The following is a 14,267-nucleotide window of genomic DNA, read 5'->3' on the forward strand; positions in this document are numbered from 1 at the left end:
AAAATGGGGGCTCAAGATCCCAAGCCTTTCTGAGAACCCCTTAGCTGTAAGCTCCAGGGTCCTAGACACTGCCTCAGTCAGTAAGATTATTTGACAGACCTGGTCCCTACCCTCCTGGAATTGGCAGTCTAGCAGGGGAGAAAGATATTAAGCAAATCAATTAATTATTCAAAAACAATTAAGGGCAGGATGATATGGGAGAATGGCATTGAAACATGTAAATTATCATATATGAAATGAATCGCCAGTCCAGTCTCGATGCATGAGACAGGGTGCTCAGGGCTGGTGCACTGGGACGACCCAGAGAAATGGGATGGGGAGGGAGGTGGGTACAATACAATATTGTAAAGTAAAATAAATAAACAAATAAATTTAAAAAAATAAAATAAAAACAATTAATTAAACTCACACCTGAGTGTATGCCAATGTCACAAGGGATAAAATGGCAGTTAGTCAACAGACAGCAATTAATTGTGTATGGGACTTTAGGAGATGGATGGGTCAGAAAAGCCTCCAAGGACAGAGAACCTTGAATTTGGTCTTAAGGAGTTGAAGATTGTAAGGATGATGTATACCGGAAGGGCATTCCAGGAAGAAGAAACAGCATGGGCAAAGGCACAGAGGTGTGACAGTACTTCCAGTGTTCAGATAAAAAGAACATCATGATTCAAGGGGTGGCGAGAGGATGAGCCTGGGAAGATCAGCTGGGAATCACATTGTGAAATGTCTTCAGTGTCATGCTGGGCTGCTGTTCCTAATCCTGTGGGTGAAAAACCTTTCTAAGCGGGGGCCAACAGATTTGTTTTAAAAGGCAGGTTATGGGACTTCCCTGGTGGTCCAGTGGTTAAGACTCCGAGCTTCCAGAGCTTCCAATGCAGAGAGTGTAGGTGCAATCCCTGGTTGGGGAAACAAAATCTCACATGCCATGCTGTGCAGCCAAAAGATTTAAAAAAGTAATAATAGGGACTTCCCTGGAGATCTAGCATATAAGAATCTGCTTGTCAATGCAGGGGACATGGGTTTGATCCCTAGTCCATGGGGAAACTAAGCCTGTGTGCCACAATTGCTGAGCCCAAGTGCTGCAACTACTGAAGCCTTCGCACCCTGGAGCCCATGTTCCGCAACAAAAGAAACCACTATAATAAGAAGCCCGCGAACCACAACGAAGACCCAGCACAACCAGAAATAGATAAATAAAATTAAAAAAAAGAAAAACCCACAAAAGGCAGATTATGCTGCAATGAAGAGTGTGCTATTGAAGAACCCTGCTATTCTCTAGGTAGGTAAAGTCTTTCTGGCCTTTTCAAGTCTTCCCGTGGTCCCTCTAAATCTACTCTCCATACAGCAGCTAGAAGAATCTTTTTTTGTTGTTTGTTTTTCTTGTTTTTCACATGACTCAAAAGCTAAAAAGGCCGACATTATCAAAATGGATATACTTCTCCCACCTGCTCCTTTCCGCATCCACCTCTCCCCACCGCATCCACCTCTCCCCACCCTCGGGGATTCCTCAGGGAATCACTTGAATTAGTTTTGTATGTATCCTCCCAGATTTCTCTATGCAAGCAAACACTCTCTTCTGATCCTTTTTTTCTTTTGCTTAACAGGGAGATCTTATTACAATAGTAAAGAAAACTTTTCCATTCTCTCTCTCGTTTAACACAAAATATTCATAGATTCACATGTGAGTATAAGAAATAATACTGAAAGATTCCATGTACCATTTATCCAGTTTCCCCAAATGGTAACATCTTGCAAAACTGTGGTGTGAAACCACCACTAGCATATGGACACTGACGCAGTCAATGTGCAGAACAGTTCCATCTCCACAAGGATCTTGTGTGTTGCACTTTACAACCACACCGCCTTTCCTTCCTCCTGGCAACCACTATTCTGTTTCACACATCTATAATTTTGTCATTTGAAGAATTCTGTGCAAATAGAATCATAAAGTATGTAACCTTTTTGGGTTAAGCTTTTAACTCAGCCTAATTCCCAAAGGTTCATCCCGGTTGTTGCGTGCATCAACAGTCTGTTCCTTCGCTGACTAGTATACCGTGACATGGACACGCCACAGCTTCTTTTTTTTGACTATTCACCCACTGAAAGACATCTGGGATGTTTCTACTGTGGGGCTCTTCCAAACAGTTTGGATTGTATGATAATTGTATATTTAATTTTGTAAGCAACTACCAAAACAATTTTCAGAGTAGCCGTACCATTTTACATTTCTACCAACAACGTTGATCTGATTTCTCTGCACTCTAACCAGAATTTGCCATTGTCATTTTTCTTTTTTTTCATCTTTATTTTTTTCAGTTTTTATTTTTGGCTCTGCTGGGTCTTCATCACTATGCGTGGGCTTTTTCTAGCTGCAGTAAGTGGGGACTACTTTCTAGTTGCAGTGTGAGGACTTCTCATTGCAGTGGCTTCTCTTATTGTGGAGTACAGGCTGTAGGCGCATGGACTTCAGTAGTTGTGGGCTCAGTAGTTGTGATCCATGGGCTTAGTTGCCCTGCAGCATGTGGAATCTTCCCAGACCAGGGATTGAACCTGCATCATTGGCTGGCACATTCTTAACTACTGGACCACCCAGGGAAGTCCACTATTTTTCATTTTAGCTATTCTGATAGGCATGTCTTATTACAGTTTTGACTTACAATTCCCCACGGCTAATGATGTTGAACATCTTTCATGTACTTATTTGCCGTCTGTTTATCTTCTTCGGTGAAATGTCTATTCATGTCTTTTGCCCATTTCCTAATTGGATCCTTTTTCACTGTTGAGTATTGAAATTCTTATGTATTCTGCATAGTCCCTTGTCAGATATGTGAATTGCACCAATTTTCTCCCAGTCTGTAGCTTGTGCCTTCATCCTCTTAACAAGGTCTTTCTCAGAGCAAGTTTTTAATAAGTCCAATTTATCTATTTTACCTTTTGTGGATCACGCTGTTGGTGTCACATCTAAGATCTCTTTGCTTTGCTCTAGACTCCTGTATTAGTTTGATAGGGCTGTCACAACAAAGTATCACAGACTGAGTGGTTTAAACAACAGAAATTTACTCACAATTCCGGAGGCTAAAGGTATGAGATAAAGCTGTTGGCAGGATTCATTTCTTTTGAGGAGTCTCTCCTTGGCTCATAGATGGCCTTCCTGTGTCTTCACATATGCGAGCCTGTGTCCTAATCTCCTCTTCTTGTAAGGACTTCAGTCATATTGAATTAGGACTTATCCTAATGACCTCTCCTAGGGGTTGCTCTTGAAGCCCTGAGCCACTGTGCAAGGTGTTTGACTACCCTGAACCTGCCACGCTATAAGGAAGCCCAAGCAACGTAGAAGAGCTATGTGTAGATGCTGTGGTCAAGAGTCCTTACTGATTCCAGCCTTTAAATAATCCCAGCCTAACTTAAACATACTTTTAGCCTTGCCTAACCCTGGTGCTGGGAAAGATTGAAGGCAAAAGAAGAAGAGGGTGGCAGAGGATGAGATAGTTATATAACATCACTGACTCAATGGACAGAAATTTTAGCAAACTCCAGAAGATAGTGGAGGACAGGGAAGCCTAGTGTGCTGTAGTGCATGGAGTCACAAAGAGTCAGACACGAATTAACGACTGAACAACGACTTATATTTCTGTTAATCTATTTTTTTGTTTAAATATGTCTTCAAAGAGGATATATCATCTAAAATCATCTCGTGACCCACAAGGGTACATCCCACCTTCTGGGAATCACTGCGCTAAGCTTTTCTGCTGATCACGATGGTCCCTTCTAACTTTTACATTTGAGAATTTATGAAGTTCTCTTTCCCAAGTTGGTGCTGAAAAGTTGCCCTGGGTCGGGGGGATCCTGCTCTCTGAAAGAGTTCACAAACTTTATTCCTGTGTAGAGCTTTGGGACAGTTAACATTCATGAGAGATGACTCAAGTCAGGAGCCATGAAGGGTCTGTGAATTTACCCTACTTACAAGCGGCGAAGCTAGCCAGCTTCCTGAGTGTTAGCAGAAAACAGAGTCTTCAGGCAGAGCCGGGACTGCTGTACTTACAGAGAAAGTGTAGCCAGACAGTCAGGCTTACTCTGATTCCCCATGTCTCCCAAGGCCCAAGGAGGTGATACAGGTGGGCCTGCACACACAGCTAAGTTGTGTTACAGGAGAGACTACTGAGCTTCAAGAATCTACCACTTTTATCGTCAACAGTAATGAGTCAACTCTTTGTCTGGGGAAGATATTAGGTTGCTGTAAGGTTGCTTCCTACAAACACAATCCTGAGAAATGGCCTGGGTAGAGGGCAATCAGTGCCTTGCATTCTTCGCATATCCAGCAAGAATATGCATGAAGACATAGGGCCTATGGTGGGTTGCCTCTCCCAATAAACCACATCCATGGATATGCTGGCTTCAAACTCCATGACCTGGATCAGATAGGCGAAATTGTGCTGTGAGGTCCCAGGGCTAAAACTCCATCATTCTCTCCCCAACTCCTGATTCCACTTCCACTAGTAATAATAAAAGATAAAAGGATCACTCATGTCAGGGGTGTTTTTTGTTAGTAAAATAACCCAGATGTTTCCAGTCTTCACTAGTTTTCCTGTTCAAGGGAAATCACACTAATGTGTTATATCCATTAGCTAATGCGCTGGTAATACCACAAAACTATTAACCTCAAACTCTAGGTGTGATACAACAGCATTTGGTTTGGGGTTGTGAGTTTCTTGGTAGCTGGGTGACTCTGCTCTATGTTTTTCTCACTCTCCTCCTCGAACCAGTGGGCTAACCAGAACAGGATTTTCTCCTGATGATGGCTGAATTATAAGAGAGGGTATTCAGCTGCACAAGTACACCTCAAACCCTTTGGCCACAGCAAGTCTCATGGCCACGCCCAAAGCCAAGGGGTAAGTAAGTATACTCCATCCATGGAGGTAAGAGGGGAAGGAAGAGATACTCCTGAAAAAACAATCTAATCTTTTCATTTATCAAAAGCCCATGGTGTCTCTTTTTAGCATTTTTTACTCATGTAAGACCTCAAGACCTCTTTACAAAGCCTCCTCCATATTTCCCCTTCAATCTCGAAGTATTAAAGAACAATTAAGCCTCAAATGATGACTCTTCACACAATGAACTCCTCCTCTTGCTCCAAGAACAGGGCTTTAAAAAAACTTACATTCATTTTTCTCAATTAACTAACATTTCTTCCCAAGAATAAAAAAGAAATAACACATGGATCCCAAGTTCATTTTTCTGAGCTCCCTCCTCTGCCCACCAGGCTGAGGCCTGCTCTTGGATTGACAAATAACCCCAGTGCTTTATATTCCAGCTTTTACATGCACATGAGGCCTTCTGTTTGAGAAGAGATACGAATTGTGCCATTCCTCATAGAGAATGGATCTGTTCTAGCTTTTACGGTTATATAAGGTTATAAAAGGTAATAAATTAATTTAGAAATGATTCAGGAAAGAGAGAGAGTAAGAGAATAATAGCTAAAGTGTATATTTTCTTTGCTGTCTTATAGAGTGAGAGAATACACTGAGGGGCTGGGCGTTACAAGGAGGTTAAATAATAAGTACCTGACTCAAGGACTTCCCCGGAGGTTCTGTGGTTAAGAATCCGCCTTCCAATGCAGGGGATATGGGTTCTATCCCTGGTTGGGGAACTAAGATCCCACATGCCACAGGGCAACTAAGTTCAGCCGTCACAGCTAGAGAGAAGCCCGCATGCTGCAATAAAGAGCCTGTACACTGAAATAAAGACCCAGCACAACCCGCCCCCCTCCCCCCAAAAAACAGCTAGAGACAAAAAATGACTGTGATTGGAGAAAATGGATACACATAAAAAGAAAGAAAACAGTTGGAAAAAAAAAAAAGTACCTGACTCAGGAGTGTTGTAAATATCTTTTCCTCAAGGCTCTTTTTCCCCTTTATTCCTGGTGTGTGTTTGTGTGTGTGTGTGTGTGAAAAGAATTAAGCAAGGGTATATGTATTCCTAGGAGTCCCCAGAAGGTATTGCCTATGTGCAGTCTCTCTATGGCTCTTCCTCTCTTGTCCCAGCTCCTGCCTGTGAACATCTGTTGCCTGGAGGCCTTTTGAAGGCTCCTCATCTTTTCTATCACCAAGAATATCTGTGTTAGTCAAAGACTCTATGTTTGAAGCGATAGAAACTCAACTCTAACTACTTTGAGCATGAAAAGGGGATGTATTGGCTCACGTAACCAAACCATGGACAGTACAAAGTGGAGCTGACCCCGGCAAGGACTGGATTTAGACGTGCAAACACTGTCAGAGTTTTCTCTCTCTCTTCTCTCTGCTGCTCTTTGCTTGTTGGAGTCATTCCTGCCTCTCACAGATGGTCTTTCTCTACTTGGAGGAGAATGTGGCCTCTGGCAACTCCAGCATCATAGCCTTCCAGCTTTAGTAGCTCCTGGAGGATAGAGAACATCTATTTCTCAGCTCTGATAGGAAAAATTCCAGATATCACTAACTGGCCTGGCTTGAGTCACATAACCATGGCTCCATTTCCAGAATAATGATGGGGAGCACTAGGAGGGCCTTGGGGAAGATCATTAGGAACCATGAAACCACTTTAAGTCGTGTGAATTATTGTGCTCCTTTTGTTGTTGTTGTTGTTTAATCACTAAGTTGTTGTTCTTTAGTAGCTAAGTCACGTCTGACTTTGCAGCTCCATGGACTGTAACCCGCCAGTCTCCTCTGTCCATGGGATTTCCCAGGCAAGAATACTGGATGGGTTGCCATTTCCTTCTCCAGGGGATCTCCCCAACTCAGTGATTGAACCCATGTCTCCTACATTGGCAGGCGGATTCTTTACCACTGAGTTACCAGGAAAGCCCTTTATGCTCCTTATGAGAAATTTAAAATTTGCCCCAAGCCTTTTCTCCACTTTGCTCCATAGAAGGTCCATCCGTACAATGGCTGGAGGTGGGGTGATCTGGAAAAACCTCCCACATGGATGTCCTGTGACCCTGCCATAAACTAACACACTATTCCACGAGGCAGCTCTCTCTCACCCCCTTTTTGGGAGCCCTCTGAATTTTGTCTCTGTGGGTCAGTGGGCGGGTCAGGTCCAATTCCTCCAGAGTAGCTGGCCTGCAGTGTGACACTACACAGCAGTTGTCTACCTCTGGAGTAGTGTTGCTGGGAAACATGATCACCCATTGCCCCTGGACTCCTGGAAAGGCTGGTGACCAGCCAGTTTCACTGCAATTTTGACTCCATTTAAAGCATGGGGCAAGAAAAAAAAAAAAAAAAGTGTGGGGCATCCATCCTCCCTTGACATGCCTTGGTCTTACAAGTCTCCAGACTTGAAAACCTTGAGTTCTAGGACTGGCTGTGCCATGCCACTGATCAATTCCCTTCTGTCAGCCTCTTGCCTTTCCAAGCTCTCCCCAAGCATATCTGCACTCACTTTTGCGCTCAGAAGCCTTAGTGAGCAATGCAGGAGTTTCTGAAGATTAGCCCTATGTCAAAAAATTGTCACCTAACTGTACATTTACTTATTTTAAATTAGACTAAAGTGTTTTCAACCCTGAATATTCATTGGAAGGACTGATGCTGAAGCTGAAGCTCCAAACCTTGGCCACTTGATTCGAAGAGCTGACTCATTGGAAAAGACACCGATGCTGGGAAAGATTGAAGGCAGGAGGAGAAGGGGACGACAGAGGATGAGATAGTTGGACTCAATGCACATGAGTTTAAGCAAACTCTGGGAGATAGTGAAGGACACGGAAGCATGGCGTGCTGCAATCCGTGATGTCACAAAGAGCTAGACACGACTTGGCGACTGAACAAGAACAACAAAATGTTTAAGGTATGCATGTATCATGTTATGATTATCACTGGACCACTAGGGAAGTCCCTGAACTAATATTTTTAATGCACTGATCAAATATCTCTCTTGATAACATGAGAAAAAAGAGCTTCTATCATATTTGTTTATTATCTATCATCTCTCAATAAAATATATAATGAATACGACATTTAAAAAAATATTAAATGGATGATGTCTCAGGGTTCCCTCAGATGCAGATCCTGGGTCCAGATTTGAGACCAACTAGTTTATTTGGTGGGGGGGGGGGGTGGGGGATGATGCCAGAAAGTGTTGATAGTAGAGTGGGGAGTGAGACAGAGAAGGAAAGGCTGCCAACAAAATCATGTGTGGTCAAATAATCACCACTGAGGCAACTGGAGCCGAATTCCACTGGGGAACTCTGGAAGGCAATTAAGAACACCCCTCAGAGGTATTCTATACAATGGGTGAAGATGCCGGCTGCTCATTGGTTGAAGGTTATTTTTGTGGGCTTTACATTACTAGTACTACTGCCTTGTCCAGCACATGCGCCAAGCATGCTCCAGTGGCCAGGTCCTTTGGATTATAGCTGCGGTAATTATGCTTGGAGCATGGCTGGAGTGCTGAGGAGGTATGGCTAGGGCTCTGCCAGCTGGCTGCAGTTGGGTTTTCCTTCCCCCAAACCAAGATATCCTAGGGTTTTCCACCCTACTGTTGAATCAATGAGGTCCATGTGCTGTCCCCTGACCTCTTAGGTCACAGTCCAAGAACAGCCCAAGGATCCATATGTGTGGATTGGTCAACATCTATACACCGTCTTAAAGAAAGGAAGGGGTAGAGGCACAGAAAGAGGAACCTTTTACTCAAAAAATACTAAGTACTAACTCATTTGAGACTTTCAAACTGGAAGAGACTAAATTACTATTAATAATCAGGTTCGTATTTTGTCTTATTAATAAATAGATGAGGCACAAGAAAAAAAAAAACTGTCACATAAAAAATATAGAACCTATACTTTTTTGTGCCTGTGAGTTGTAGAGGGTAGATTTCCATCCTCCCACAAATACCATCTCCACGAGGACAGGGCCTTTCACCTGCTTTGGTTGTGGTCATATTCATAGCTCATAGCACCGTGCCTGGCACATCAAAGATGCTGAACAAATATTTGTTGAATGAACATGTGTTCTATATTTTCCTGCGAGTGGCTGCCTTCCCTGTGAAGATTCAAGCCATTTAGTTTCAGTTAGTTTATTGCAGCTTCACCCGGAGCTGGGCAGGAGTGCTGGGTGTTTTCTCTCGGACAATTAAGCACTTTAGTAAAGAGCCAGGGAGTGAGGGGCTGCTCTATGTGCCCCCCACAAGCCCAGCTGGATTCACAGAGGGTGGTGAGGCTGTCAGAGCACTGGCTGGTAACTGATGGCTGGCGTGTGTCCCTTCAATTTAATGCCCTTTTAATGAATATAAGTAATGGTTAGGTTCTCCTTTGCTGCTGATATGCTTCTGTCTCTAACGCTTATTGCAATCAGGGATGAACACTGCTCCTCAAACCACTTATGTCCCCACTGTTGTGCAGTACAGCGGGATTCCTGGCCCATTGCTGCCCTCTTTTAGTTGGACGAACTTGGGTGAGTTGTGTTTCCTCTCTGAGCCTCAGATTCTTCATCTGGATAAGGCAGCAGCCTTGTAGGCTTTTCTCTCTGCAAAGCCTTGCCTCACAGGGGAAACACATGAGACTCTTCAACATGGCAGGCCATACACTTCTTCACCCATGGGGATTCCCTTCATGATGTGGGTTTTCAGTTAGCCAGTCCTGGGTCCAAATCCTGGGTTCAATTTCACCACCTCTTTTTGGCTGTATGACTATTATTTAACTTTTTTTTTTTTTAAGATTTTTTAATGTGGACCATTTTTTTTTTTTTTTAATCTTCATTGAGTTTGTTACAACATGGCTTCTGTTTTATGTTTTGTTTTTTTGGCCATGAGACATGTGGGATCTTAGCTCCTGGACCAGGGATCGAACCTCCACTCTTTGTGCTGGAAGGTGAAGTCTTAACCATTGGACCGCCAGGGAAGTCCCTTGGCTATATGGCTTTAGACAAGTTGCTACACATCTATGAGCTACACACATTTTTTCTTTTAAAAAAAAACTATTTATTTGGCTGCCTTGGTTGCAGCACGTGGGACCTTTTTTGCATTATGCAGGATCTTCTCTTGCAGTGTCTGGACTCTCTAGCTGAGACACATGGGCTCATAGTTTCAGCTCATAAACTTAGTTATTCCTTGGCATGTGGAATCTTAGTTACCCGACCAGGTATCAAAATTGCATCCCCTGCATTTCTGCTGCTGCTGCTGCGAAGTCGCTTCAGTTGTGTCCGACTCTGTGCGACCCCATAGACGGCAGCCCACCAGGCTCCACTGTCCCTGGGATTCTCCAGGCAAGAGTACTAGAGTGGGTTGCCATTTCCTTCTCCAATGCATGAAAGTGAAAAGTGAAAGTGAAGTTGCTCAGTTGTGTTCAACTCTTTGCCATCCCTTGGACTGCAGCCTACCAGGCTCCTCCGTCCATGGGATTTTCCAGGCAAGAGTATTGGAGTGGGTTGCCATTGCCTGCATTCCTAGGCAGATTATTAAGCCCTGGACTACCAGAGAAGAGCCTCTTGATGAAAGTGAAAGAGGAGAGTGAAAAAGTTGACTTAAAGCTCAACATTCAGAAAACTAAGATCATGGCATCCAGTCCCATCACGTCATGGCAAATAGATGGGGAAACAGTGGAAACAGTGGCTGACTTTATTTTTCTGGGCTCCAAAATCACTGCAGATGGTGATTGCAGCCATGAAATTAAAAGACATTTGCACCTTGGAAGAAAAACTATGACCAACCCAGACAGCATATGAAAAAGCAGAGACATTACTTTGTCAACAAAGGTCTGTCTAGTCAAGGCTATAGTTTTCCCAGTAGTCATGTATGGATGTGAGAGTTGGACTATAAAGAAAGCTGAGCGCCAAAGAATTGATGCTTGTGAACTGTAGTGTTGGAGAAGACTCTAGAGAGTCCCTTGGATTGCAAGGAGATCCAACTAGTCCATTCTAAAGGAAATCAGTCCTGGGTGTTCATTGGAAGGACTGATGTTGAAGCTGAAACTCCAATACTCTGGCCACCTGGTGCAAAGAGCTGACTCATTTGAAAAGACCCTGATGCTGGGAAAGATTGAGGGCAGGAGGAGAAGGAGACGACAGAGGATAAGATGGTTGGATGGCATCATCCACTCAATGGACATGGGTTTGAGTGCACTCCGGGAGTTGGTGATTGACAGGAAGGCCTGGCGTGCTGTGGTCCATGGGGTCGCAAAGAGCCGGACATGACTGAGCGACTGAACTGAACTGAACCAGAGAAATCCCTGCACTCTTTTTTTTTTTTTTTTTAAATTAAACACATATACACATGCCAGACACAGTCCCAAGACTGCAGAGTTCAAGTCCTGAACCTAGAGCTTGCTGGGTATTTGACCTTGCAAATCGTTTAACCTCTCTGAATCTGTTTCCTCATCTTTTAAGTGGGAATAAAAGTGTTTTTGTCCACTTCTTACACTTACTGTAAGAAGTAAGTGAGTTAAGATATGTGAAACACTTAGAACTGTGCTAGCAACATAGCGAGCAAGGATAAATGTTTCCTGTTATTATGGCTGCCCATCTCATTGAAACTTTACAACCCACTCTGGGAAGAAGTTTGACTTCCTCCACTTCTAAACTAAGGGTGATAACACCCACAGCACAACCACCCACTCATGGTTATGATTATGGAAAGTAACACAGGTAAAATAACAATAGCTAATATTTATTGAGTATTACAGATATTATATTGTATGAGTCAGAAATGTGCTGCACAGATGAAAATTAACAGTGGCACATACTTTTTATGGAACTTCATTCATCTCGCATAGGAAGTCTGGAGGAATCCAGGCTCTTTCTGCTTTAACATTCTTATCAAGTCAGTTTCTGTTCCCAAGATTTCAAAATGGCTGCTGTGCCTCTTTCCATCACATCTGTGTTCCAGGCAGAACATGAAGGTAAGTGCAAAAGGCTGAAGAATATCAGCTGAGTCTGTCTCTTAAAAAAAAAAAAAGAACTTTTCTGGTAAGTAACATCAAGCGACTCCCACTTGCATATTATTGGCCAGAACTCTATCACCTGCCAGAGACATGCAAGCTCTGGTAAGGGAGGCATTGGGAGGGAAGATGTGGAATGATTTGCTCCCTACTTAAAGGCCATATTTTAAAGAGGCCAGCCTGTCTTTTGTTTTATTAAAAATAAACAAACTAAATTGGGGATTTCCCTGGTGGTCCAGTGACTAAGACTAAGACCCCACATGCCACAACTAAGACTCAGCACAGCCAAAGAAATATATTTTAGAAACCTAATTTGGAGACCAAGTAGTAAGGTAGAGAGGAGGGACAAGGCTCTGAGGGTTGAGCCAGTGAGAAAGGAGACACACACAACCTTGCAGTGACCTTTGAGAGCTTCCTCCATACCTAGAGCTGTCAGGAGCAGGTGTTCCAAACCTGCCGTCTACTATCATGGGAGTCTCCTCATTCTGTCACATGCACTTCCTTCCCTCCCAGCTAGCATGTCTCAAAGCTGGTGGTCTCACACCAGTGTGAGTGTGACTTGAGTTCAGCAGGGCAGTGGGCTGGAGCAGTCTGGAGTAGGGGAAACAGAACAAGGTTCAGGGAGAGGTAGAGACGGTCACAGCCTGCCAGTTCTTCTTTCTCTTCCCAACAAAGGGATTTCCTTTGTTCCCTTCCAAAGGGAATTTGCTTGGGATAGAGAAGATATGGAATCATGTCTTCCAAGAGACCAACCTCAGGGATGATTCTCTTCCTTTTGAGAAGTCAGGGCTCTTGTTTTTCATCTTCGTCATCAGTAACAATCATTAGAAGACATTACCATTTCTTGAAGAACTTCTATGTGTTGGGGACAATATACACATTATTTCTATTCTTCCCAGCAAGTGTCAAGGTAAATATAACTTATGCCCATTTTATAGAGGTGCAATTTGGGATTTAGCTTCAGGAGCTTGTTTAGTAAGAGACAGGTTTGGGGTTGGAACTGAGTCCTGATTATTTGATTTCTGGCTCTGATGTCAGCAATGACTGAATACTTGGGAGGTCCAGCCTCCTAAGACTTGCCAGCAGGTGCATCCAAAATGAGAAATGTCTTTTCTTCAGGTCTCAGACACCCATATGGGCAAGGATTACACTTATACAGTTTTAAGTAGAAATTAGTACTAGAGTAGAAATCAAGGTGAGAGGGTTCCAGCCCTAGTTCGGCAACTTTCCTCTTTTCGTTGTACATGATGTGTGAGTTCCCCTCTCTAGGCCTATTGTTCTATCTGTAAAATGGGCAAGTGGGACTAAATGTCTCCAAAGGTCAATTCAGTCCAACTTAACCTGACAGCACTCACTGGGGGTTCTTGTTTGTGCTGGTAGGATGCAAAAGTGGACAAGACAGGCCTCCATCCCCTAGCTAAGCAGAATGCATGCCTTAATAGTTATAAACAAAGGGCAACGGATCTTGGAGAGTGAATCATTTTGTTTATACTTAGCAAACGGCAAGTATGTCTGGCAAAGGAGATAAGATAGGCTTCTTGGAGGAGAGAAATTCTTCTTCCCTTCTCTGACCATAGGGTTCCAACGGGCACTGTTATCTCCTCATTCACGCCACCTCCCTATTTACAATAATTGGTTAAAGAGTAGGCACCTGGCTCAAGGTGGGCCAGTCACAGTACCTGGCCCTGCACCCACAGATAACTGGTAAAGGGATGAGCCCCCATTCATGTTGGACCAATCCAAGTTCTTCCCTTAAGGAAGGCTTAAAATCCTGTCAAGAGCAGAAGCAGAAAGCTTTGGTCTTACTAGTGGAGCAGCTGAAAATTCTGAGGGCTGAGAGCTGCTGCAGCCACCTGTCCAGCTTTGAGGAGGAAAGCTTACACACAGAGAATGAAAGACAAGGACTGAGGAAAGAGTCCTAGTAACATCCAAGTCCCTGATCCCATCCATCATTTCAATTCTCTAAGCTTGGTTGTCCAGCCTTCCCGTCAGTTCTGGGAGCTCCCCGATACCCTCTTGATAAATTCCTTTTCTCTTTCTGTTAGCCTGAGAACTGAGAACCCTGGCTATATCCTGGGGCTCTGGAGCAATGCTAGTGGGGCTACTCCTCACCCCAGAGGGTTCATTCTCAAGCAGGTGGACCAGGAGAGTGTCATTCCAGTTGAGAAGTGCATTAGTCTGGGAAGCAGGAATCCCTCCCCATTACTCAATCTTAGACAAATCATTGTACCTTTCTGAACTTCAGTTTTCTTATTTGTGAAATGGGACCTGGCATAGAATAGGCACATGTGTGCTAAGTCATTTGTCATGTCTGACTCTGTGCAACACTATGGACTGCCTCCTTCCAGGCTCCTCTCTCCATGGGATT

The sequence above is a fragment of the Dama dama genome, chromosome 23 (assembly GCF_033118175.1).
Source record: "Dama dama isolate Ldn47 chromosome 23, ASM3311817v1, whole genome shotgun sequence".
NCBI lineage: Eukaryota > Metazoa > Chordata > Mammalia > Artiodactyla > Cervidae > Dama > Dama dama.